We start from the raw sequence: 27,885 nt of genomic DNA, 5'->3' as shown, positions 1-27,885 counted from the left end.
TACTGTACTGCCACTCACCTACCTACTGTACTGCCACTCACCTACCTACTGTACTGCCACTCACCTACCTACTGTACTGCCACTCACCTACCTACTGTACTGCCACTCACCTACCTACTGTACTGCCACTCACCTACCTACAGTACTGCCACTCACCTACCTACTGTACTGTCACTCACCTACCTACTGTACTGCCTCTCACCTACCAAACTACGATACTGTGACTTACCTACCTACTGTACTGTCACTCATCTACCTACTGTACTGCCACTCACCTACCAACCTACAGTACTGCCACTCACCTACCTACTGTACTGCCACTCACCTACCTACTGTACTGTCACTCACCTACCTACTGTACTGCCACTCACCTACCAAACTACGGTAATGTGACTTACCTACCTACTGTACTGTCACTCACCTACCTACTGTACTGCCACTCACCTACCTACTGTACTGCCACTCACCTACCTACGGTACTGCCACTCACCTACCTACTGTACTGTCACTCACCTACCTACAGTACTGCCACTCACCTACCTACTGTACTGCCACTCACCTACCTACTGTACTGCCACTCACCTACCTACGGTACTGCCACTCACCTACCTACTGTACTGCCACTCACCTACCTACAGTACTGCCACTCACCTACCTACTGTACTGCCACTCACCCTACCTACTGTACTGTCACTCACCTACCTACTGTACTGCCACTCACCTACCAAACTATGGTACTGTGACTTACCTACCTACTGTACTGTCACTCACCTACCTACTGTACTGCCACTCACCTACCAACCTACAGTACTGCCACTCACCTACCTACTGTACTGCCACTCACCTACCTACGGTACTTCCACTCACCTACCTACTGTACTGTCACTCACCTACCTACAATACTGCCACTCACCTACCTACTGTACTGCCACTCACCTACCTACTGTACTGTCACTCACCTACCTACTGTACTGCCACTCACCTACCTACGGTACTGCCACTCACCTACCTACTGTACTGTCACTCACCCACCTACAGTACTGCCACTCACCTACCTACTGTACTGCCACTCACCTACCTACTGTACTGCCACTCACCTACCTACTGTACTGCCACTCACCTACCTACAGTACTGCCACTCACCTACCTACTGTACTGCCACTCACCTACCTACTGTACTGTCACTCACCTACCTACTGTACTGCCACTCACCTACCAAACTATGGTACTGTGACTTACCTACCTACTGTACTGTCACTCACCTACCTACTGTACTGCCACTCACCTACCAACCTACAGTACTGCCACTCACCTACCTACTGTACTGCCACTCACCTACCTACAGTACTGCCACTCACCTACCTAGTGTACTGCCACTCACCTACCTACCTACTGTACTGCCACTCACCTACCTATGGTACTGCGACTCACCTACCTACTGTACTGTCACTCACCTACCTACTGTACTGTCACTCACCTACCTACTGTACTGCCACTCACCTACCTACTGTACTGCCACTCACCTACCTACTGTACTGCCACTCACCTACCTACAGTACTGCCACTCACCTACCTACTGTACTGTCACTCACCTACCTACTGTACTGCCTCTCACCTACCAAACTACGATACTGTGACTTACCTACCTACTGTACTGTCACTCACCTACCTACTGTACTGCCACTCACCTACCAACCTACAGTACTGCCACTCACCTACCTACTGTACTGCCACTCACCTACCTACTGTACTGTCACTCACCTACCTACTGTACTGCCACTCACCTACCAAACTACGGTAATGTGACTTACCTACCTACTGTACTGTCACTCACCTACCTACTGTACTGCCACTCACCTACCTACTGTACTGCCACTCACCTACCTACGGTACTGCCACTCACCTACCTACTGTACTGTCACTCACCTACCTACAGTACTGCCACTCACCTACCTACTGTACTGCCACTCACCTACCTACTGTACTGCCACTCACCTACCTACTGTACTGCCACTCACCTACCTACAGTACTGCCACTCACCTACCTACTGTACTGCCACTCACCTACCTACTGTACTGTCACTCACCTACCTACTGTACTGCCACTCACCTACCAAACTATGGTACTGTGACTTACCTACCTACTGTACTGTCACTCACCTACCTACTGTACTGCCACTCACCTACCAACCTACAGTACTGCCACTCACCTACCTACTGTACTGCCACTCACCTACCTACGGTACTGCCACTCACCTACCTACTGTACTGTCACTCACCTACCTACAATACTGCCACTCACCTACCTACTGTACTGCCACTCACCTACCTACTGTACTGTCACTCACCTACCTACTGTACTGCCACTCACCTACCTACGGTACTGCCACTCACCTACCTACTGTACTGTCACTCACCTACCTACAGTACTGCCACTCACCTACCTACTGTACTGCCACTCACCTACCTACTGTACTGCCACTCACCTACCTACTGTACTGCCACTCACCTACCTACTGTACTGCCACTCACCTACCTACAGTACTGCCACTCACCTACCTACTGTACTGCCACTCACCTACCTACTGTACTGTCACTCACCTACCTACTGTACTGCCACTCACCTACCAAACTATGGTACTGTGACTTACCTACCTACTGTACTGTCACTCACCTACCTACTGTACTGCCACTCACCTACCAACCTACAGTACTGCCACTCACCTACCTACTGTACTGCCACTCACCTACCTACAGTACTGCCACTCACCTACCTAGTGTACTGCCACTCACCTACCTACCTACTGTACTGCCACTCACCTACCTATGGTACTGCGACTCACCTACCTACTGTACTGTCACTCACCTACCTACTGTACTGCCACTCACCTACCTACTGTACTGCCACTCACTTACCTACTGTACTGTCACTCACCTACCTACTGTACTGTCACTCACCTACCTACTGTACTGCGACTCACCTACCTACTGCACTGACACTCACCTACCTACTGTACTGTCACTCACCTACCTACTGTACTGCCACTCACCTACCTACTGTACTGCCACTCACCTACCTACGGTACTGCCACTCACCTACCTACTGTACTGCCACTCACCTACCTACTGTACTGTCACTCACCTACCAACCTACGGTACTGCGACTTACCTACCTACTGTACTGCCACTCACCTACCTACGGTACTGCGACTCACCTACCTACTGTACTGCCACTCACCTACCTACGGTACTGCGACTCACCTACCTACTGTACTGCCACTCACCTACCTACGGTACTGCGACTCACCTACCTACTGTACTGCCACTCACCTACCTACGGTACTGCCACTCACCTACCTACTGTACTGTCACTCACCTACCTACTGTACTGCCACTCACCTACCAAACTATGGTACTGTGACTTACCTACCTACTGTACTGTCACTCACCTACCTACTGTACTGCCACTCACCTACCTACTGTACTGTCACTCACCTACCTACAGTACTGCCACTCACCTACCTACTGTACTGCCACTCACCTACCTACTGTACTGTCACTCACCTACCTACTGTACTGCCACTCACCTACCTACTGTACTGCCACTCACCTACCTACTGTACTGCCACTCACCTACCTACTTTACTGCCACTCACCTACCTACGGTACTGCCACTCACCTACCTACTGTACTGCCACTCACCTACCTACTGTACTGTCACTCACCTACCAACCTACGGTACTGCCACTCACCCACCAACCTACGGTACTGCCACTTACCTACCTACTGTACTGCCACTCACCTACCTACTGTACTGCCACTCACCTACCTACGGTACTGCGACTTACCTACCTACTGTACTGCCACTCACCTACCTACCTACTGTACTGCCACTCACCTACCTACCTACTGTACTGCCACTCACCTACCTATGGTACTGCGACTCACCTACCTACTGTACTGCCACTCACCTACCTACTGTACTGTCACTCACCTACCTACTGTACTGCCACTCACCTACCTACTGTACTGCCACTCACCTACCTACAGTACTGCCACTCACCTACCTACTGTACTGCCACTCACCTACCTACTGTACTGTCACTCACCTACCTACTGTACTGCCACTCACCTACCAAACTATGGTACTGTGACTTACCTACCTACTGTACTGTCACTCACCTACCTACTGTACTGCCACTCACCTACCAACCTACAGTACTGCCACTCACCTACCTACTGTACTGCCACTCACCTACCTACGGTACTGCCACTCACCTACCTACTGTACTGTCACTCACCTACCTACAATACTGCCACTCACCTACCTACTGTACTGCCACTCACCTACCTACTGTACTGTCACTCACCTACCTACTGTACTGCCACTCACCTACCTACGGTACTGCCACTCACCTACCTACTGTACTGTCACTCACCTACCTACAGTACTGCCACTCACCTACCTACTGTACTGCCACTCACCTACCTACTGTACTGCCACTCACCTACCTACTGTACTGCCACTCACCTACCTACTGTACTGCCACTCACCTACCTACTGTACTGCCACTCACCTACCTACTGTACTGTCACTCACCTACCTACTGTACTGCCACTCACCTACCAAACTATGGTACTGTGACTTACCTACCTACTGTACTGTCACTCACCTACCTACTGTACTGCCACTCACCTACCAACCTACAGTACTGCCACTCACCTACCTACTGTACTGCCACTCACCTACCTACAGTACTGCCACTCACCTACCTAGTGTACTGCCACTCACCTACCTACCTACTGTACTGCCACTCACCTACCTATGGTACTGCGACTCACCTACCTACTGTACTGTCACTCACCTACCTACTGTACTGTCACTCACCTACCTACTGTACTGCCACTCACCTACCTACTGTACTGCCACTCACCTACCTACTGTACTGCCACTCACCTACCTACAGTACTGCCACTCACCTACCTACTGTACTGTCACTCACCTACCTACTGTACTGCCTCTCACCTACCAAACTACGATACTGTGACTTTCCTACCTACTGTACTGTCACTCACCTACCTACTGTACTGCCACTCACCTACCAACCTACAGTACTGCCACTCACCTACCTACTGTACTGCCACTCACCTACCTACTGTACTGTCACTCACCTACCTACTGTACTGCCACTCACCTACCAAACTACGGTAATGTGACTTACCTACCTACTGTACTGTCACTCACCTACCTACTGTACTGCCACTCACCTACCTACTGTACTGCCACTCACCTACCTACGGTACTGCCACTCACCTACCTACTGTACTGTCACTCACCTACCTACAGTACTGCCACTCACCTACCTACTGTACTGCCACTCACCTACCTACTGTACTGCCACTCACCTACCTACTGTACTGCCACTCACCTACCTACAGTACTGCCACTCACCTACCTACTGTACTGCCACTCACCTACCTACTGTACTGTCACTCACCTACCTACTGTACTGCCACTCACCTACCAAACTATGGTACTGTGACTTACCTACCTACTGTACTGTCACTCACCTACCTACTGTACTGCCACTCACCTACCAACCTACAGTACTGCCACTCACCTACCTACTGTACTGCCACTCACCTACCTACTGTACTGTCACTCACCTACCTACTGTACTGCCACTCACCTACCAAACTACGGTAATGTGACTTACCTACCTACTGTACTGTCACTCACCTACCTACTGTACTGCCACTCACCTACCTACTGTACTGCCACTCACCTACCTACGGTACTGCCACTCACCTACCTACTGTACTGTCACTCACCTACCTACAGTACTGCCACTCACCTACCTACTGTACTGCCACTCACCTACCTACTGTACTGCCACTCACCTACCTACTGTACTGCCACTCACCTACCTACAGTACTGCCACTCACCTACCTACTGTACTGCCACTCACCTACCTACTGTACTGTCACTCACCTACCTACTGTACTGCCACTCACCTACCAAACTATGGTACTGTGACTTACCTACCTACTGTACTGTCACTCACCTACCTACTGTACTGCCACTCACCTACCAACCTACAGTACTGCCACTCACCTACCTACTGTACTGCCACTCACCTACCTACGGTACTGCCACTCACCTACCTACTGTACTGTCACTCACCTACCTACAATACTGCCACTCACCTACCTACTGTACTGCCACTCACCTACCTACTGTACTGTCACTCACCTACCTACTGTACTGCCACTCACCTACCTACGGTACTGCCACTCACCTACCTACTGTACTGTCACTCACCTACCTACAGTACTGCCACTCACCTACCTACTGTACTGCCACTCACCTACCTACTGTACTGCCACTCACCTACCTACTGTACTGCCACTCACCTACCTACTGTATTGCCACTCACCTACCTACAGTACTGCCACTCACCTACCTACTGTACTGCCACTCACCTACCTACTGTACTGTCACTCACCTACCTACTGTACTGCCACTCACCTACCAAACTATGGTACTGTGACTTACCTACCTACTGTACTGTCACTCACCTACCTACTGTACTGCCACTCACCTACCAACCTACAGTACTGCCACTCACCTACCTACTGTACTGCCACTCACCTACCTACAGTACTGCCACTCACCTACCTAGTGTACTGCCACTCACCTACCTACCTACTGTACTGCCACTCACCTACCTATGGTACTGCGACTCACCTACCTACTGTACTGTCACTCACCTACCTACTGTACTGCCACTCACCTACCTACTGTACTGCCACTCACTTACCTACTGTACTGTCACTCACCTACCTACTGTACTGTCACTCACCTACCTACTGTACTGCGACTCACCTACCTACTGTACTGACACTCACCTACCTACTGTACTGTCACTCACCTACCTACTGTACTGCCACTCACCTACCTACTGTACTGCCACTCACCTACCTACGGTACTGCCACTCACCTACCTACTGTACTGCCACTCACCTACCTACTGTACTGTCACTCACCTACCAACCTACGGTACTGCGACTTACCTACCTACTGTACTGCCACTCACCTACCTACGGTACTGCGACTCACCTACCTACTGTACTGCCACTCACCTACCTACGGTACTGCGACTCACCTACCTACTGTACTGCCACTCACCTACCTACGGTACTGCGACTCACCTACCTACTGTACTGCCACTCACCTACCTACGGTACTGCCACTCACCTACCTACTGTACTGTCACTCACCTACCTACTGTACTGCCACTCACCTACCAAACTACGGTACTGGGACTTACCTACCTACTGTACTGTCACTCACCTACCTACTGTACTGCCACTCACCTACCTACTGTACTGTCACTCACCTACCTACAGTACTGCCACTCACCTACCTACTGTACTGCCACTCACCTACCTACTGTACTGTCACTCACCTACCTACTGTACTGCCACTCACCTACCTACGGTACTGCCACTCACCTACCTACTGTACTGCCACTCACCTACCTACTGTACTGCCACTCACCTACCTACGGTACTGCCACTCACCTACCTACTGTACTGCCACTCACCTACCTACTGTACTGTCACTCACCTACCAACCTACGGTACTGCCACTCACCCACCAACCTACGGTACTGCCACTTACCTACCTACTGTACTGCCACTCACCTACCTACTGTACTGCCACTCACCTACCTACGGTACTGCGACTTACCTACCTACTGTACTGCCACTCACCTACCTACCTACTGTACTGCCACTCACCTACCTACCTACTGTACTGCCACTCACCTACCTATGGTACTGCGACTCACCTACCTACTGTACTGCCACTCACCTACCTACTGTACTGTCACTCACCTACCATCCTACGGTACTGTCACTCACCTACCAACCTACGGTACTGCCACTCACCTACCTACTGTACTGCGACTCACCTACCTACTGTACTGCCACTCACCTACCTACTGTACTGTCACTCACCTACCATCCTACGGTACTGTCACTCACCTACCAACCTATGGTACTGCCACTCACCTACCTACTGTACTGTCACTCACCTACCTACTGTACTGTCACTCACCTACCAACCTACGGTACTGCCACTCACCTACCTACTGTACTGCGACTCACCTACCTACTGTACTGCCACTCACCTACCTACTGTACTGTCACTCACCTACCAACCTACGGTACTGTCACTCACCTACCAACCTACTGTACTGCCACTCACCTACCTACTGTACTGCCACTCACCTACCTACGGTACTGCGAGTTACCTACCTACTGTACTGCCACTCACCTACCTACCTACTGTACTGCCACTCACCTACCTATGGTACTGCGACTCACCTACCTACTGTACTGCCACTGACCTACCTACCTACTGTACTGCCACTCACCTACCTACGGTACTGTGACTCACCTACCTACTGTACTGCGACTCACCTACCTACGGTACTGCGACTCACCTACCTACTGTACTGCCACTCACCTACCTACGGTACTGCGACTCAACTACCTACGGTACTGCCACTCACCTACCTACTGTACTGCCACTAACCTACCTATGGTACTGCCACTCACCTACCCATGGTACTGCGACTCACCTACCTACTGTACTGCCACTCACCTACCTACGGTACTGTGACTCACCTACCTACTGTACTGCCACTCACCTACCTACCTACTGTACTGCCACTCACCTACCTACCTACAGTTTTGCCACTCACCTACCTACCTACTGTACTGCCACTCACCTACCTACCTACAGTTCTGCCACTCATCTACTACTTATGGTACTGCCACTCACCTACCTACAGTATTGCCACTCACCTACCTACGATACTGCGACTTACCTACCTAAGGTACTGCCACTCACCTACCTACGATACTGCAACTTACCTACCTAAGGTACTGCCACTCACCTACCTACGATACTGTGACTTACCTACCTACAGTACTGCCACTCACCTACCCACCTACCTACGGTACTGCCACTCACTCACCTACCTGCCTTCCATACTATGACTTTCCAACCTACAGTACTGCCAGCCACCTGCCTACAACACACATAATCAATTTCAAATCCAACCCATGACACCTGTTTCCAATAGGAATGTACTTACCAGTTCCCGGCAGTGAGACAGAGACCAGTATAAAGCAGAACAGGACGGGGGGATTCAGGCCGATTCCCAGATCCATCGGGTGTCAGTGCTCAGTGCTCTCCCCAATCCATTCCAGCTTAGTGGAGACTTACTTCCAGCCTCAGCAGTTGGAGGAACAAGTTATAACAGGAATTCTCTAGCATAAGCACCTACTCCCATAGTGTATCCACCCTGCTGGAATTCATTATCTTTTGCTAAGTCTGAGGAGTTTTACTTTCAGTTGCAGGAGTTGGAGGAACAAGTTATACAAATGAGACACCGGGAATTCTACAGGATAAACACCTCCTCCCATAGTGTATCCACCCTGCCGGGATTCATTATCTTTTGCAACGTCTGGGTGCTGCTTTTCTGTATCTCTTGTATAAACAGAGGCTTGTGAAAATGTACTGTGACCCCAGGTGCAAAAGCATTAAAGGGGATGTAAACCCAGCCATGATGCTGTCCCACTGTGCAATGCTAATGGCATCATTATCTCTATATGTAAGGTACCAGCAAGGGGCCTGACACAGGGAATCAGCATTCTCATTGGTCACTTCTCCTGCATCTATAATGAAGTTATTTATCAGTAGAATTCTCATTGGGGAATTTTCTTGCATCTATAATTATGTTTTTCAGCAACTTCTATAGCAACACTAGGGGGCGCAGTGGGGCAGTGTTGTGGTTAAAAGACGCCAGTAATGTTGCTATTTCACCTCTATAAAATCTGACAGAGCTACAAATCTGTATTAAAATCATCACCTTGAGTGAAATGTATATTTATTTCCCAAGAGCCAAGAAATATATTGGGAATAAAAAAGCAGCATCTTTGTGGGGTTTGGATGTAGAATGAGATTCTGTCATTTCATTCTGTAAATTTTTAATTCTATTCTGATACTTTGTATCTTCACTCTTAATGTTATTCTTTTCATTTTGTTAATTAATAAATGATTGTTTATCTCGCCCTTTACTGCAGCCTGGTACCGCTTTATGGTCACTTAGACCTTCTGTCATGTGATCGGCTTCTTCATTAAATTCTGTCTCCTCGGATGTAACAATAACCCTGAGATGCCGACGTCTATGTAACTGCCACTGAGAGGGTGAAAAATGTTAAATGAATTTTACATAAATTATTGTTATATAACGACATTCCATTGTGAGTGTAATTGTAGGGAGTGCTCCATTAATTGCTTCCCCAGCTCCACCGATCCCTCTATTCTCTGCCTATGTCGTCCACCTACCTTATAAATAGGGCACTTTGAAAATATTGCCCTAAATCTGAATAAAGTACCGATCGTGGAATCTAAAGTGGATCTCAGTCAGAACAAATTCAAGCACATATGGCTGGTGCCACTTTTCTGTGGCTTTTGGTACCTCTCCAGCTTATGGGGCCCCCACTAAAACCCCCTCTTGTGTCCCTTCCCCAACCCAATGGCCTAGGGGTGCCACCAGTCCAGTTTTGGCCCAGACAGTCTGGGTTCCAGTCAGGCTGTACGGGTCAAAACTACCTGCCCAGTTTTCCCAATTTGGAAAACCAAGGATTAGCCCCACCCCTGTGATGGCCCAGCCCATGTGACATCACACCCCACCCTTGTGATGGCCCAGACCATGTGACATCACACCCCACCCCTGTGATGGCCCAGCCCATGTGACATCATACCCTGCCCCTGTGATGGCCCAGCCCATGTGACATCACACCCCACCCTTGTGATGGCCCAGCCCATGTGATATCACACCCCGCCCCTGTGATGGCACGCTCCGCCTACAACGGCCCCAGCAATGGCCCTAACTGCAGCCGTGTCATCATCATGTATCGGCTGTTGGGGTATTAAACTGCACCTAACTGCCCTACAGCTGCCCCCTTTTTCTCTGCTTCTCATTGATATTGGTGGAACCAGTGCCAGTGAGATCTGCCCCACCTGCCCCCAGGTAACACATTTGCACCCATTACACAAACACAACGCACACTAATTGCACATTTTTACCTAATTTTACTTTTTTTTTTTCATAATTTTTCCCACTTGTATAGATTGTAAGCTCTACGGGGCAGGGACCTCCATCCTCTTGTGTCTTTGACTCTTAACTTATTGCAACTGTATCTTGTATTTATTTGTATTTATTGTTGTACTTTGTATTTATCTATTATCTTAATAACCCCCTGTTTGTATTAATGTATTCTACTGTACAGCGCTGGGTACATAAGTAGCACTTTATAAATAAAAATATACATACATACATACTTACTGTTACACACATAAGGGCACATTTACTAAAAATCCATTTTTTTTTGTTTTTAGAAAATCACATAAACTCCCGAGAGTTGTTTTATTAAAAAAATGAGATTTATTTCCTTGAACAGCTGAGTAACGTTTGGTTGAGCCGCGCTGTGCCACAGGGTTTAGTTTCCCTTTAATTACTGTACCTATGTATGATACCCAACACTTATGTTTTACAGACAGAATAAAATCCAGAACAAGATTATTCTCCAGGGATCTGATACAGGAATAATCCCCCCCCCCAATTATCCCCAAGAATCAGCTTTATCATCAGCTGACTGGTTACACTGAAGGTTCCGTCCCCATTCTCTAGCGGCTCATTGGTGGAGACTCCTCGGGGCAGAACATTCTGCTGAGCAACACCGACGTATTTTATCCAGTGGATCTTTATCATTTTGGGGTAATAATTACTGACTCGGCATGTAACCCCCCTCTCTGTTTCTTCCTCTATAATAACATCGGGGGCCTGATGGGGTTGTGGGAGCCTCTGTCATACATATAAACTGGGCCGGATCCCAGGGTCCAATGGACAGAGAGGCGCTGTAGGTCCAGTTCTGCGCTGCTGTATCCAGTGATTGTACATGGGATAAACACATCCTGGTCCCTCAGTACTTTCACTGCGAGTCGCTCACTTTCACTCCCACTGGGTCTGAAAAGTAAGAAAAACAAGATTATTAACACATTAATTAGAGAATAAAGTGCAATAAAGATTCAGGCGCTGGCTGAAAATGCCAATGAGTGTAAATGAGCCGCTATATAATTATCAGCTTCAGTAATGGGGGGATGCAATGTACCATCTGGTGAAGGCAAGTGTCAGACTGGAGACCCTTGGGCCCACCAGAGAACCTTCCAGGGCCCCACAGACTCCCCCTCCCTGCTGGCACCCACCCCTCCCACCCCTTGCCTCCGATTCCACCCGCTACACTGCTGCAAACCTACCTGTGACCTGGGCCCAAGCAGTGGAGGCCACTAGCGCTGGGACCCACCCCTCCCACCAATTGACTCCGATTCCACCCGCTACACTGCTGCAAACCTACCTGTGACCTGGGCCCAAGCAGTGGAGGCCACTAGCGCTGGGACCCACCCCTCCCACCAATTGACTCCGATTCCACCCGCTACACTGCTGCAAACCTACCTGTGACCTGGGCCCAAGCAGTGGAGGCCACTAGCGCTGGGACCCACCAGGATTGCCCCGGGCAACTTGCTAGACACAGTCTTTTGATAAACAAGAGGCCTTTTACTGGTCGGAGTGGAAATATTACACGTAAATCTATTTTGAAAACAGCTAAAAGATAAACGAGTCAGTTTTTCGGGTTAGTTTTGAAAGTAACAATGAATCAGATACCGGCGGCTGCTTCTCCTCTGCCTTCTCAGGCTGCTAGAGATATACGTAGAAAAGAGGCCGTCTCTGATGATGAAATGAGATCAAAATCTTCCTCCTCTGCAAAAAACAGACAAGACAAGTGGTCCAAGTGGAAAAACAAAATGAACTCTCGCTCAAGCAAATCCGGCGAGGAAGACACCAGAACATCGAGAGACCGAAGGAGGAAAAGGTTCTGAATCTCTCCGACAGAATTCTGAGTGTTCCAGAGAAAGGCCTCACCTTCTGTCCAGTAAAAGACTTTGATTTGTTTAATACTATTACAGATATTAATTGGTTTGTGCGTAAATTACTATTGAAAAAACATTTTTATGATGACGATCATGTTGATAATAGAAATAGGAGTGATGAAGTTAATGAGGTTAATCCTACAGTTTTACAGTCTAATGTCTCTAGCTTTAAAGAAAATGAACATAGTTTTGCAATTAGAACAACTACAGCGAGATCTAGATCAAACTTTTATCCAGTATATCCAAAAGATCACACTGTGAATATGTTGAGCTAGAATTGAGTGTAGACAGAGATCCCCTTCTGATAAAAATAATCTTACAATAAAAGAGAAAAGGGCATTCTATAGCCTAGAGAACAACATGGATATTGTAATAAGATATAGTAAAGGGGAGCACTCACCGGACCGAATCCACTGCCTCTAGGGCCCGTGCTGCCACGTCACCAGACACCCCCGATCCAGGCATATTTCACCAATCCAAACAAGAATATGGAGGAAGCACTGGGATTCCAAATCAATTAAAAAGTCACTTTTATTAATTCATATAAAAGCATCACAGAGACCTAGACACCCAGCTTTACACATTTCATGGCTTCCCGCCATTTCATCAGTGAATATATACACACCAACAAAATTCTCAAACACCAACTGGAAAATGAAACAGAACTATATCTGAAGATATGGGATACCTGGATACTGAATAAGGACAATCTCTCTGGATCACAAAGCTATGGGTAGGGACCCCCCCTTTAATCTAACTGAAAGCATGAGATAAATGAGGGAGAATCTGAACTTGTTAGTAACAAACAATACGTATCAATATAGTTATTGTTATATGTTATATTGGTTCTTTTACAATGTTTATTTTTTCTTTTCTGTTATATACAACAATTCTGAACGAACACGAGAATACTGAGCCAGATAATATGCTTAATATAAAAATTGTTATTCATACAAAAATCGACAACAAATGTTACAATGAAACATGTAAAAAAATCAATAAAAACAAGAGTTTACAAATTTTTTTTTATTATTACATGTATAGGGTTAACACTCAATGTGGGGGTGACCAAGGGTGTATTTAAATGTTTGGTACAGGTATAGGACCCGTTATCCAGAATGCTTGGGACCAAGGGTATTCCAGATAAGGGGTCTTTCCGTAATTTGGATCTCCATACCTTAAGTCTACTAACAAAATCAATAAAACATTATTTAAACCCAATAGGATTGTTTTACATCCAATAAGGATTAATTATATCTTAGTTGGGATCAATAGGGCTGTTCTGCCCCAATAAGGGGTAATTATATCTTAGTTGGGATCAAGTACAGGTACTGTTTTATTATTACAGAGAAAAGGGAATCATTTAACCATGAAATAAACCCAATAGGGCTGTTCTGCCCCAATAAGGGGTAATTATATCTTAGTTGGGATCAAGTACAGGTACTGTTTTATTATTACAGAGAAAAGGGAATCATTTAACCATGAAATAAACCCAATAGGGCTGTTCTGCCCCCAATAAGGGGTAATTATATCTTAGTTGGGATCAAGTACAGGTACTGTTTTATTATTACAGAGAAAAGGGAATCATTTAACCATTAAATAAACCCAATAGGGCTGTTCTGCCCCAATAAGGGGTAATTATATCTTAGTTGGGATCAAGTACAGGTACTGTTTTATTATTACAGAGAAAAGGGGATCATTTAACCATTAAATAAACCCAATAGGGCTGTTCTGCCCCAATAAGGGGTAATTATATCTTAGTTGGGATCAAGTACAGGTACTGTTTTATTATTACAGAGAAAAAGGAAATCAGTTTTAAAATTCTAAATTATTTGATTAAAATGGAGTCTATGGGAGACAGGTGTAGCCCACCTGTGCAGATACTGTGGTACTACTGCTTTACTTGCTTGGCGCTACAGGAGTCCTGAGCCCCGCTTACTTTGGGGACAGGCGTTTCCCAGCAATGGCGTGCCTCCACCCAGGGATATTGGTATGGACTTATTTCCTACCCCCTGGGAACTTCATAGGTTGGTGTGTCTCTCCGGACTAACAGATCTCACCACACGGGTATATGAATAAAATAGATGAAAAGGTTTATTGGACGAACACCTCTCCAGGAGCAGCTTAACCATAGTATACAGTGCAGGGTATATCTCCATACATCTCATTGAGTACCATCTCCTGTTGGCCTACCCAACGGTACTCCCGACATGTGTTCCCATCTAGGGGCTCTCCCCGGTACTCACGGCAAGACACTCTACCATAGAGTTCCCCCGGTACTCACGCTAGGACGTTACCCCACAGGGACCCACACCGGTACTCTCACTGGGCATCCTCAGATCCGGCCTCCTGGACTAGTGGTGCCTTGGTACACCTTCCCTAGCCACTTAGTTCCCTGCACTCCGGCTGATGTAATGCCGGGAGGTCTTAACCTCGCTTACTACTCCTGTAGGGGCCATGTCCGCCCATTCTAAACTCGCTACTCTACATATCACTCCTAGAGCGATCTATTACAAAACTCCTATCTTAGAACTGTGCCCGGGGCACCCACTCCATTACTGGAGCAGTCCCTGGACTAACCATCCCCACAGCACCTGCTGCTTCCCTTATATGGGCCTAGGTACCACCCTGTGGCCATAACCCGAACTGCAGGTATCCGCCCTGTTAACTGTTTAACCACCCAGTCATCCCAGTGTCCCTGTTCTAGGGGTTCCTGTCCTAGGGGCCTGTTTTTGGTAAACCCCTACATTCTCCCCCTACAAGAAAATTGTCACCTCCTGGCTGACACACATTCTACTAAATACAATACATTTACCATGTTGTTTTCACATCACGCTTCACAGCTCCTCCAGGAGACTGCCAGGGTACAATGGATGGACTGGAAAGGAAAAGTGAGACATGCAAACCAATCCCACCCTCCAAAGTCTTTGTGAAAGTCCCACAAGAGTCTCTGTCCCTTAGACATTTCACACTCAAAAGAAAAGAAAGGACATTTTATTTGCCCGACATCAAAACACATTCTTTATTTTGCAGCAAAGAAAATAAAGGCAACTTTTTCTTTTCCTGGCCCTCCCCTCCTCCTTGAGGGAGTCCAGCTCCCAAGGTGATTCCACCTTGGGTCCGTTCATCCACCAACGGGTGGGCATTAGGCAAACGTGCGCCCTCTTGGGCTAACTCAGAATCTCCCCTCCGGGAATCGTGACAGGAGCAGCACTTTCCTCCCAACCAGCCGGTTGGCTGCGGTGTAGATGTTCCTTACTATCGCCGACTGTTCCCTCCTGGGAAAAGGACAGGTCCCTCCTGGGGGCACACCTAAACGGTAGGTGTCACACACACCCCTGAACTGAAAAGTTCCCGCCTGGGATTAAACAAGTCCCACAGAAGACTTTCTCACACCATATATGCGAATCGCATCTGAATATCGATATATGAAGCATAATAGTATGGATGCGGCTTTTCTACTTGTACCCCACTGGGCAATTCAACGTCTGTACTAAAATAGCGCGGCTCTGGGTTTTTCCTCCCGCAGCTATATACGGTGTGGCGTAGCACAGTGCGGCCCCACCACCACTCTTTTTCCAACGCCCTGACAAACTTCCAGGCCGCCATTTTCTTCATGGGATCAGCATGGTGCAGGCACTTCCCAGCCTTCCTTTCCTTGGCTGCTATCTCCGCCACCACCCAATCATCCATCAGGGACTCCATTTTATCATACACCCAAAGAGGTGCGTACGGCATATAGTATCCCCATAGTCTAAATATCTTGTAATTCATGACCCGTTGTATTCTGGACACTCGGCAGAATATATCAGGGTCACCCTTACCAGGCAGAACCCAGAAGTCCTTCTCCTCCTCCTTCGTAATTTTTCTAGGAGCTAGGATACTATTAGGCAGTTTAAACAACTGAGGACTATAGAAGTCTTCCTCCTCCGTCTCATCCAGGTTATCCCATCCGGGATTAGGGGTACTAACTGCCCCATTGTCTCCGTCAGAGGTTTCATGTCTCTTTTTGAGAACTTCTATATAGGGTGGTAGAGACTTTACTTCGGGTGGTCCCCCATTATCACTAGTGGGCTCGGGACTCTGCGCGGCCACCTCCGGGCCTGGCTGCACCCCTTGGGGTTCTGGCTCAACCGTAGCCTGGGCTTGACTGATACTAGGGGCTTCGGGTAAAATGGCTGCAGGCTCACTCTCTACCCGTTCGGTCTGGGATTCCCAACCTTGGGACTCCTCATCCACCCCCTGGGGTTTCTCATTACTTACATCCCCTGAGGCTACTGACCCCAAGATCTCCACCTTCCAGGGATACAGTTGTAGTGGTCCGGACACCAGGGTAAGATCACCGTCCCCTAGGTATCGCCCATATACAGCTGGACTTGGCGGGTTGGTATTTAGAGTCGTCAACATTGCCAGCGTGGTTCTGTATCCCTCATTTAGCTTGTCCTCTCTCAAAGGTCCCATCCAGCCTCTGTGTCCACAGCTGGGGCAGCGACCCAGGGCCTGTTTAAGAGCTGAATGGACTTCGGCCCCGCAGTCACCACATATTGGCACCATGAGGAATTCTCCCAACGGCGTGGGCTTCTCTACAAAAGATCCTAGCCACACGTATCGAATATTGGCGTCATACAGGCTACCAACTTCCGGTCTAGAAAGCATGGGTGTCTCACTCCCTCTTTCACTTCCGGACTTAATCGACATGCTTGCTGTGGAGTTGTAGAGGAGCTTACTCTCACGACTCACTGCCAACTGAGAAAGTCTCAAAATGGCCGCCGTGACGTCAACTAGCATCGTCACTTCCTCAGCCCTTGGCGCACTTTCTAACATGTCCTATTGGCCGCTGAACCTCACGGGGCGGTCGACATGCAAATTAGGTAGTTTCCCCCTCTGGCACGCCTCAATCTCACGTGTCTTCCCCGGCTCTCTCTTGGCGCCAATTTTCCTGTAATCCTATTGGCTAAGAGCGCCCTTGCTCCTCTTTTCGCGCCAAATCCCACCTTGGGATGCGGATCAGGATGGCCCAACTCTAGCCCGATAGGAAGAAGGGTTTCACAGACACACTAGGCCTCAGTTCCTTTAGAGCCCTGTCCGCTGAACAGTTCCTGCTCTCATCTCAGCAGTGCCTCCAAATGTAGCCCACCTGTGCAGATACTGTGGTACTACTGCTTTACTTGCTTGGCGCTACAGGAGTCCTGAGCCCCGCTTACTTTGGGGACAGGCGTTTCCCAGCAATGGCGTGCCTCCACCCAGGGATATTGGTATGGACTTATTTCCTACCCCCTGGGAACTTCATAGGTTGGTGTGTCTCTCCGGACTAACAGATCTCACCACACGGGTATATGAATAAAATAGATGAAAAGGTTTATTGGACGAACACCTCTCCAGGAGCAGCTTAACCATAGTATACAGTGCAGGGTATATCTCCATACATCTCATTGAATACCATCTCCTGTTGGCCTACCCAACGGTACTCCCGACATGTGTTCCCATCTAGGGGCTCTCCCCGGTACTCACGGCAAGACACTCTACCATAGAGTTCCCCCGGTACTCACGCTAGGACGTTACCCCACAGGGACCCACACCGGTACTCTCACTGGGCATCCTCAGATCCGGCCTCCTGGACTAGTGGTGCCTTGGTACACCTTCCCTAGCCACTTAGTTCCCTGCACTCCGGCTGATGTAATGCCGGGAGGTCTTAACCTCGCTTACTACTCCTGGAGGGGCCATGTCCGCCCATTCTAAACTCGCTACTCTACATATCACTCCTAGAGCGATCTATTACAAAACTCCTATCTTAGAACTGTGCCCGGGGCACCCACTCCATTACTGGAGCAGTCCCTGGACTAACCATCCCCACAGCACCTGCTGCTTCCCTTATATGGGCCTAGGTACCACCCTGTGGCCATAACCCGAACTGCAGGTATCCGCCCTGTTAACTGTTTAACCACCCAGTCATCCCAGTGTCCCTGTTCTAGGGGTTCCTGTCCTAGGGGCCTGTTTTTGGTAAACCCCTACACAGGCTTTCCATAATTCGGAGCTTTCTGGATAATGGGTTTCCGGATAAGGGATCCCATGCCTGTATTGTGGGGCACTTAAGCAGCTTCTGATCAAGCGCGTAAAGCTGGGTGTCTAGGTCTCTGTGATGCTTTTATATGAATTAATAAAAATGACTTTTTAATCGATTTGGAATCCCAGTGCTCTGTCCATATTCTTGTTTATATTGTAATAAGAAAAGCAGACAAAGGTGGTCAAATAGTCACACTTAACAAAAAAGATTATCTAGCAGAAGCGTATAGGAAACCATCTGAAAAAGATTCTTACAAATTGCTTGATAAAAATCCTATAATCCCTTTTGAATTAGAACTGGATAAATTGTTATAAGAGGCCCTACAATTTAACATAATTGATGAGAAACAAGTTTCATTTCTAAAAAAGTGATAAACCCAGAACTGCGGTTTTTCATTATTTACCAGAGACCTCCCTTAGGGCGACCAATAATTGTATTGTGTGAATACACTGACCATTTTCTCCAGCCCTTAGGTTTAAGGTTACCCAGTTATCTAAGACAGCGTTTTTCAACCACTGTTCCGCGGCACACTAGTGTGCCGCGAGATGTTGCCTGGTGTGCCGTAGGCAGGGCACCAATGTACTAGGGGGGCACTGCTCTTGGCACCAATGTACTAGGGGGGCACTGCTGCTGGGCACCAATGTACTAGGGGGGCACTGCTCTTGGCACCAATGTACTAGGGGGCACTGCTGCTGGGCACCAATGTACTAGGGGGGCACTGCTGCTGGGCACAGAGTTAAATTTTTTAACATTTTCTAATGGTGGTGTGCCTCGTGATTTTTTCATGAAACAAGTGTGCCTTTGCCCAAAAAAGGTTGAAAAACACTGATCTAAGAGACAGTGGAGATTTACTGCATGCGTTGGGTAATTTCCACTGTTGAAAGACACGAAACGCGTCAGGACAAATGGGAATAAAGCTATTTCTTAAACCACCTTCACCCGTGTCTGGAGTGCGTACCAATCGAGAAATTGTAATTTCCACTGGCAACAAGAAAACTGTAAGTGGGCCTCCATTGATGTTGTGTCTATGTATTCATGCACATCCCACCAGCTGGGTCTTAAGGCCACTGAATATAACCAACAATAGTTCACTATAGCACTTATGAAGACAACTTTATCACTTTTATTTTACAAGCCATTCTTTTTTTTGCTAACTCACATTTTTTTTCTATTTTGATAGGAAATATCTGCAATGCTATGGTACGGCTATGGGTGCTAAATTTGCCCCTTCATATGCCAATGTTTTTTTGGGATGGTGGGAAGAAAAGCACATCCATAACAATAATAGTATGTATTAAAACCTAAAAATGCAGTCCCCTAGTGACCCTGGTGTTGAGAATGGCAGCAGGTTGAATTTCCCCATTGAAAATCATGCTCCAACTGTAATCTGATTGGCTGTTGGTGGCTCTGCCCATTATTAAATCAAAACTAAAACTGCAGTCCCCTAGTGACCAACTGTGAAAAGTTTGGGGTTAATACTGTGAGAATTGCAGCAGGTTGAATTTCTCCATTGAAAGTCAATAGGTAAAATCTGATTGGCTGTTCACAGCTCTGCCCACTTTTGGGCATCCAACAATCATCATATTTTCATTCAGGCTGAGCCCATGACTATGTGATTCAAGTTTGGGGAGTGTAGCCTCAAAGCTGTAAGTTTGGCAGCAGTTTCAATTTCCCCATAAAAGTCAACGAGTGAAATTTGATTGGCTTTTGTTGGCCCCTCCCACTTTAGGTCATACAACAAATGTCGCTGTTTCATTTGGGGTAACCCCATGATTATGTTATTCAAGTTTGGGGGGTGTAGCCCCAAAGCTGTAAGAGTGACAGCAGTTTGAAAATCTTCCCTGTAAAAGTCAATGGGAAAATTGGGGGGTTCGGAGCGGCGCCACAAAAAGACGGGGGGCCGGATCGCTTAGATACACACAGGCACCCTGCTCCGCTATAGGGCGAAGAAGCATGGGGAGTTTGGGTGCTGTACCCCTAAAACTGTAGGAGGAGTAGCGTTTAGATATGGGGGGCGCTAAGAATAAGATGAAGCGGAAGAATCAGCTGAAGTCGAGGAACAGTCTGTTCAACACAATAATTGTGCCCAATGGCGGATACAATTCTTTCAAAGCTTTTATATTCTAACATATTTGCTTCTTAATTAACCACAGTTGATAATTAACTCTGATTATATGTACACTGTGATTGGTAAGTCCCTTTGAAATCTGATTCGCCAGTACCATTTTTGGTACGAAACGAGGCTTCTTTGGCTTTATGTGTAGGGATATAATCAACTGAACTGCTTTGCTTCAATATTCAGCTACTTTGAAACTTTTTTTTGGAGAACCAGACTCTCTGCCGAATTTTCCTTTTGTGATTCCCTATATTGGCTCCCCCAGCTGGGGCACGAGCACCCGCACCCATCACTTTTATGGGTGTCAACCCCAATAACCTATAACCAATAAAGCTGGGGCAGATCTGTCACTAGATACTCAGTATTACTATACAGAGCCGCACAGTGTTACCCGCCCCAGACTGGGAGGGGCCAGGCCTCTCTATAACCAATAAAGCTGGGGCAGATCTGTCACTAGATACTCAGTATTACTATACAGAGCCGCACAGTGTTACCTGCCCCAGACTGGGAGGGGCCAGGCCTCTCTATAACCAATAAAGCTGGGGCAGATCTGTCACTAGATACTCAGTATTACTATACAGAGCCGCACAGTGTTACCTGCCCCAGACTGGGAGGGGCCAGGCCTCTCTATAACCAATAAAGCTGGGGCAGATCTGTCACTAGATACTCAGTATTACTATACAGAGCCGCACAGTGTTACCCGCCCCAGACTGGGAGGGGCCAGGCCTCTCTATAACCAATAAAGCTGGGGCAGATCTGTCACTAGATACTCAGTATTACTATACAGAGCCGCACAGTGTTACCCGCCCCAGACTGGGAGGGGCCAGGCCTCTCTATAACCAATAAAGCTGGGGCAGATCTGTCACTAGATACTCAGTATTACTATACAGAGCCGCACAGTGTTACCCGCCCCAGACTGGGAGGGGCCAGGCCTCTCTATAACCAATAAAGCTGGGGCAGATCTGTCACTAGATACTCAGTATTACTATACAGAGCCGCACAGTGTTACCCGCCCCAGACTGGGAGGGGCCAGGCCTCTCTATAACCAATAAAGCTGGGGCAGATCTGTCACTAGATACTCAGTATTACTATACAGAGCCGCACAGTGTTACCCGCCCCAGACTGGGAGGGGCCAGGCCTCTCTATAACCAATAAAGCTGGGGCGGATCTGTCACTAGATACTCAGTATTACTATACAGAGCCGCACAGTGTTACCCAGACTGGGGGGAATAGGAATGTACTTACCAGTTCCCGGCAGTGAGACAGAGACCAGTATAAAGCAGAACAGGACGGGGGGATTCAGGCCGATTCCCAGTTTCTCCTGTATCCCTGGGGGCCCCATCTGGTGTCGGTGCATTAGGGCCCCAGTGAGTGATATTGCTCTGTGCTCTTTACAATCCAACTCTGAATTTTACTTTCAGTTGCAGCAGTTTAAGGAACAGGTTATACAGGTGAGACACCAGGAATAGTATAACAGGGGCCCCAAAAGGTAGGTCACATTATAGTTGCTAGTAGGCCCCAAGGTGGAATGCAGTGGGGTCACATTCCGTCACTTTCCCCCCACATACTGGAGCTTTTGGGTGCAGCTGCTCAAGCCGTGGACTTTACAATCTAAGGTCCCTATCACATTCCCATCAGCCCCTGCCCCAGTGAGCTTACAATCTAAGGTCCCTATCCCATCAGCCCCTGCCCCAGTGAGCTTACAATATAAGGTCCCTATCCCATTCCCATCAGTCCCTGCCCCAGTGAGCTTACAATCTAAGGGCCCTATCACATTCCCATCAGTCCCTGCCCCAGTGAGCTTACATTCTAAGGTCCCTATCACATTCCCAGCAGCCCCTGCCCAGTGAGCTTACAATCTAATATCCCTATCACATTCCCATCAGTCCCTGCCCCAGTGAGCTTACAATCTAAGGTCCCTATCACATTCCCATCAGCCCCTGCCCCAGTGAGCTTACAATCTAAGGTCCCTATCCCATTCCCATCAGCCCCTGCCCCAGTGAGCTTACAATCTAAGGTCCCTATCACATTCCCATCAGTCCCTGCCCCAAGTCACCTCGGAGTCCCATGACTTGTATTAAAGCACTTGGCCTTCAGCCTCATCCCTTACACTTATAATATCCCTATATTTTACAATAGGGGGCACTTTATTCACTATATTGTAGGGACCCATAGGGTTTAGCCCTCCTATAGCTTTAATCCCCTACCAGTTCTTTCTATTACTGTTACTGGGCAGAGCCCCATGTATCTAGTTGGCACTATGCCTTATATCAGGGGTGGGCAAACTACAGCCCGCGGGCCACATCCAGCCCCTTGGCCTTTTTAATCCGGCCCGCCGATGATGCCAAGTCTCATCACACGAGACTTGGTGTCATTGGCGAGCCGGAATTAAAGAGACGAAGGGGGCATAACGCTGGCCTGGCCCTTCCCTGCCCTGGCCCTGTCCGGCCCGGGGGGTGAGTAAATTTGGCCCGTGAGCCAAAAAGTTTGCCCACCCCTGCCTTACATCTTATTGGTTATTATTGTTGTACACGCCCCCTGCAGACTGATATAGTGTTTAGCAGGAGGATGTGGCTTCCTCTTTGGCTGCCTCTGCTTCTCGGGTGAAGGACCACTGAGCCTGGGAGCAGAAACAGTCCCCAGTAAAGCAATTTGCCCCAGAGTGAGAACATCCATTGGTGAAGTTGGGGACAGGGCCCCGTGAATGAGGACCAGTTAGATAGTTACTCTAGTCGAGCACTCTCTAGGGGAGTGAGGTAGAGAGGGAAGGAAGAAAGGGCAGTTTGCAGCCCCACCAAGGAAAGTAGTAGGAAGTACCCTTCCATCCGGCAATGTTGCCTCAGCAGTAGGGCCATGGGGTAGAGATAGGAGACAGATTAGAATAAACCCTGATCCTTACTCACACGGAGGACTCTCGCTAGGGGTTATCAACATGGGGACTGAGGTATCTATCCTGACTGCTTCCATAAGGGGGTGCAAAGCTGCCAGGGGCATTTACCCTGCCCAGACTCCCTCTTGTTGTCCTCAGAGTACTACTATCATAATAACATCTGTAACTGAGTTTGTGAGTATAACCCTGCTTCATCATTTGTCTCTGACAATAATTGTGCTATAGTTCAACTGTAAGAACCTTTCTGGCATCCATCTTAAATAATTCTGCACTACACAGCTACAGTGAGTTGTAGTTCCACTACACCCCTTGACCCTGCATGATCTCTTCCACCTAGCGAAGGCCCATCCTGTTTAAGAGAGTCGAATGTATCCCATGCTCTAAACCATACTAGCCTGGGATTTAACTATTTCATAGCCAAATAGGGGTTACATTTTTGGTGCCCAGCATGGGGCATGGCCATCCCAAAAAGGGGCGGAGTTGTCTTAAGAAGGAACAGAGCCATTACCTTGAGGGCGCTGAGCTGTGGTGCATTTGTCTTTAAATTTTACTGACAGGCTGCCGGACTCAATAGGAAAAAGGCACCTGCAGTCCCTGATCATAAAATCTACGTTCTAGTTGGCTATGGGTTCAGGCTTGAAGGTTCCCCCGGGTTTGCCCATTGGCTAAGAATACTGTCAATCATCTCTGTGGAGTTTGGCGCACTTTTACTAAAAACCCACGTGAAGTCCCACTCTGTATGTCCAATGTATGAAACCCACTTATTGTACAGCGCTGCGGGGTATGTTGGCACTTTATAAATAAATGTTAATAATAATAATAATAATGGAAGTGCCTTTCGTGCTGACTGCGCTTTCCCGCACCCTGGGATTGGGGGGCAATGCTGGGGGCATCTCTGGGGGCATCGCTATAACAGGTTCATCATGAAGAGGAAAAACAGTAACATTGGGTTTCTGCACTTGGCTGCGGCTGATTTTACCTTTTGCCCCCTTCCCGGGCTTTATGCTCATTATATTCTAACAGAGAACTGGAAATTTGGATCATATTTATGTAAAATCTTGAATCATGTTTCCACTTGTAATATGTACGTGAGTGTTTTCATCATGGCGGCTCTGACTACTGACCGTGGCTTATCCGTGGCAGCACCAATATGGGGTTTTCTCTGTGCGGAGTTGTTGCTGGACCTGTGTGACTATTGGGAGTCACAGCTCAGTCTCCCTGTGTTACTGTTCAGTACGGTGACCAATTACATTGCAGAATTGTCACTGTGGAACGTTCCTATGATCCCCACAATATTCACAAAAGAGAAGTGAATAACAGTCAGGAGTCGGACATAACAATAGAATAATATACAGACAGCGAGGGTTCCGGCTCAGGAGCGAGAAATAAAGATAATATCAGAGGAGTAGTAACTGGCAGTAAAGTCAAACTTAACCTAAAAAACCGTATAACAGAGCCAACACTCGTTTGTTCAAATCCGATGCGAGAGCCAATGTTTGAGATAACAGATTTCACACTATCACATGATAGTATATAAATATTTTCCCATATATTCAGATTAGTACAGTGAGGACATAGCACCCGGTTACTCCCAGGGGGATCAGGGATACAGGGTTTGTAACATGTGGCATTGTTACCCCGTGCCCTGGTCTTGGTTCCTTTATCGCATTGGCTGTCATTCTGGTTTCCAATCTAATCATTGCTCAGTCGGTGGCCTCAAAGCTGGGGCTTCTTTTTGAATTTCTGGGTAGGAGGCAAGTTGTAGCTGCATAAAAACCAAGTATAATGCCCCCTGTTGGCTGCCTGTTCAGATAGGGGCTATTAAATAGCCAAATACAGCTCTTATTGGCACCCCAGGAGACTTTTTCATACCCCAACACTTTTTCCATTTAAATGTGGCTCACACGTAGCGATGAGCGAATCTGTCCCGTTTAGCTTCACCATAAAATCAGCGAAACAGTGAAAAATTCATGTCACGCGATTTTTTTTTGTCGCACGCATCTATTTTTTTTTAATCACCTGCAGTTATTTGACCTGACCGAGCCCAATTTTGACACAACCGCGCCCGAATTGACGTGCAACAAAAAAACATTTCTACGGCAAATTTTTTATGGAAGTTTCACAAAATAATTTGCCAATGGCGAAATGCAGAAATTTGCTGCGGATCCATGCCTGGCAAAAAAATCTGCTCATCACTACTCATGTGTATAAAAGGTTGGGGATCCCAGCTCTTAATGATTTTATGGCACAAGTCTTTACGTGGCAATGGGTGATACATTGCTTTTATCTCTATGAGCTTTCCTTCTGCAGACACACACTATCCCCTTATAACTCATGCCTGTAATGTCCTTCCCTTGGAGCCCTGCCCTCATTGTGCGCAGCGATCACAATTGTGCCAAATGGAAATAGTGCCAGTCGGGCCCCAGTATTTCCCTTATTCAGTACAGTAAGGGAACCGTTATGCCCGACCTTCCCCTAAAGGCCATTCTAGGGCCTCGCACTTTCCCAAAACCTTGCAAGAACGTTTTGCACCAGGATAGTGAAATTGTGAATTTGTCAGGACTTCCTTAAGGTTATTCTATACGGCTATGAATGTTGCCTGCTTATAGGGCCCAATATTGTAAAAGTTCTGGGTCCCAAAACATTTTTTTAAGCAAAATTTTCTCAACCTAGATACTGGCCTACAGCCTCTATCACTAATGCCTCTTCTCCTATTACCAATGAGACAGTTACAACTGGTTATTAGTAAACAGTAAAGCTGCTCATTAGCACATTAATTGCCTGGTTAAGAGATCAAAATCACTGTGTCCATTTGTTGGGCGCCCAAGGACTAAAATGACCAACCTTCTACCTGTGATTTCATGATTATAAAAAAAAAAAAAAAAAAAAGCACTGCCCTCATTAGGCTTTTCCCCAGGGGTCCATTTAAGCTGAATGTTGAATAAATGACTATACTATGTACGAGTCCAAGCAAGAGCAGGATGAGGGATACCCAGTAGGAGAACAATGGGGAGGGGTAGAAACTTTTTGTAAATAGATATCTAGTATAAATAAATTTAAAGCAACTGGACTTGTTTAGTAATCATTGAAGACGTTTCACTACTCATCCGAGCAGCTTCAGAAGAAGAAGCTGAAGAAGCTGCTCGGATGAGTAGTGAAACATCTTCAATGATTACTAAACAAGTCCAGTTGCTTTAAATTTATTTATACTAGATATACCATGACCTGGATGAATGAAAATCTTCATAGACTTTTTGTAAATAGGCCTTCCAGCAATGAGAATGAGTCGGTACCAGACTGGTAACTGGAGAAACTCCATTGTCCCACCATGTGTCGGCTCAGCATTGGGAATAAATATTAATACTCTGCTCAGGTTGATCTACTGGGGCTGGGAAAGAGGAATTGGGTTGGGATGTTGGGTTCAATGGGTAGGTTTAAGGTTTATTAATAGCAATAAAGTCTTTCATTTCATGATAATGTAATAGAAAAGCTGATTTATCTGGGACCAGGCTGAAAATGACAACTTTACTCCTCCATCATGTAATATGATTATTATAGAATAAAGCTGAAATGTATCCAGAAAGCATCAGTGATATAAAACCTACCACTGTCTGTTAGTCCTTCATCTAAACATTATTTCCATACAGCTTTAAACCTTCCGGCACATTCTGTTCTTAATCACAATATCCTTTGGGGGGGCACAATTGGAAGACACTTTCATATGATTGGTCTCTGCCAAGTATTT

The 27,885-nt window shown here is 47.3% G+C and overlaps 1 protein-coding gene across 3 annotated transcripts in view; it reads right to left on the bottom strand.

Moving 5' to 3' along the window:
- The window catches only part of LOC100498645, a 94,024-nt gene that overhangs the window by 11,301 nt on the left and 54,838 nt on the right, over nucleotides 1-27,885 (bottom strand). The window contains exons 13-14 of one of the 3 annotated variants that reach the window (XR_004222185.1): nucleotides 13,471-13,570; nucleotides 12,805-12,900 (exon numbers count right to left, since the gene is read on the bottom strand). The gene's annotated coding sequence lies outside the window, so the exon portion shown is untranslated. Of the gene's footprint in view, nucleotides 1-11,513; nucleotides 12,109-12,804; nucleotides 13,571-27,885 lie in introns of those variants that run through there. The other 2 variants (XR_004222186.1, XR_004222184.1) reach the window with 2 other exon arrangements.

Source organism: Xenopus tropicalis, chromosome 4, assembly GCF_000004195.4.
Source record: "Xenopus tropicalis strain Nigerian chromosome 4, UCB_Xtro_10.0, whole genome shotgun sequence".
NCBI classification, from domain to species: Eukaryota; Metazoa; Chordata; class Amphibia; order Anura; family Pipidae; genus Xenopus; species Xenopus tropicalis.
This window is presented reverse-complemented; position numbering and strand designations above follow the sequence as displayed.